The sequence below is a fragment of the Schistocerca piceifrons genome, chromosome 4 (assembly GCF_021461385.2).
Source record: "Schistocerca piceifrons isolate TAMUIC-IGC-003096 chromosome 4, iqSchPice1.1, whole genome shotgun sequence".
NCBI lineage: Eukaryota > Metazoa > Arthropoda > Insecta > Orthoptera > Acrididae > Schistocerca > Schistocerca piceifrons.
This window is the reverse complement of record NC_060141.1, coordinates 14,318,502-14,319,732: the sequence shown is the minus strand read 5'-3', so window position 1 is coordinate 14,319,732 and position 1,231 is coordinate 14,318,502. Positions and strand designations below refer to the sequence as shown.

Genomic DNA, 1,231 nt, shown 5'->3' with positions numbered 1-1,231 from the left:
ACCTGCGACCGTAGCAGTCGCGCGCTTCCAGACTGAGCGCCTAGAACCGCTAGACCACCGCGGCCGGCTGGCGTTCCGGCTTCGTGCAGGCCAAGCCTCTGCCGGCAATGGATTTGCTCAGTCCTTCTCAAAGGTTCTCGGTAAAAAAGGAACTTTTCATTAGCTATCGCTGTATGGTATTTTTCGGTCAGCACAACTGGTTGGTTGGTTGATTTGGTGGTGGTGGGGGGGGGGGGGGGGGGGACGACCAAACACCAAACAGCGAGGTCATCGGTCTCATCGGATGAGGGAAGGACAGGGAAGGAAGTCGGATGCGCCCTTCCAAAGGAACCATCCTGGAAATCGCCAACGGTCTTGCTGCAGTGGTAACACCGGTTCCCGTCGGATCACCAAAGTTAAGCGCTGTCGGACTGGACTAGCACTTGGATGGGTGACCATCAGGGCTGCCGAGCGCTGTTGGCAAGCGGGGTTCACTCAGCCCTTGTGAGGCAAACTGAGGAGCTGCTAGATTGAGAAGTAACGGCTCCGTTCTCGTAAACTGACATACGGCAAGGAGAGCGGTGTCGAGCGGTTCTAGGTGCTTCAGTCCGGAACCGCGCTGCTGCTACGGTCGCAGGTTCGAATCCTGCCTCGGGCATGGATGTGTGCGTGATGTCCTTAGGTTAGTTAAGTAGTTCTACGTTCTATGGGATTGATGACCTCAGATGTTGTCTCATAGTGCTCAGAGTCATTTGAACCATTTGAGAGCGGTGTGCTGACCACATGCTCCCCCATATCCGAATCCAGTGACGCCTGTGGTCTGAGGATGACACGGCGGCCGGTCGGTACCGTTGAGCCTTCCTGGCCTGTTCGGATGGAGAGTTTAGTGAGATCACGGACAACTTCAGTTTTGCCAGACGTGAACTGTCGTCTTCCCGAATGCGAGCCCACTGTGCTAACTATCGAGCCGCCTCGCTCGGTCAGGACAACTTTCTTTAGTTCGATGAAAGAGAGGGATGAGAATTCTCAGTATCTTTTACGTATTCGCAGAATCGATGGGTATTACGAATTTGCTGTGAACCGACATTACAGTATCGTGCGGAAAGAATTTAAAGATTCGCTTGACAATGAAAGGGCAAAAAATCACAATGATCGACAGACGGGACTCATTGTTCGGTACATCAAGGGGCTCTTTGCGCTAAATTTTCAGGCATGAAGCATGAAAAGAATTTGATGGCACTGATATTAAAAT

The 1,231-nt window shown here is 52.4% G+C and overlaps 1 pseudogene; it reads left to right on the top strand.

Annotated features, from left to right (window-relative positions):
- The first annotated feature begins 344 nt into the window (after positions 1 to 344).
- On the top strand, positions 345 to 462 carry LOC124796676 (annotated as a pseudogene).
- The last annotated feature ends 769 nt before the right edge of the window (positions 463 to 1,231 follow it).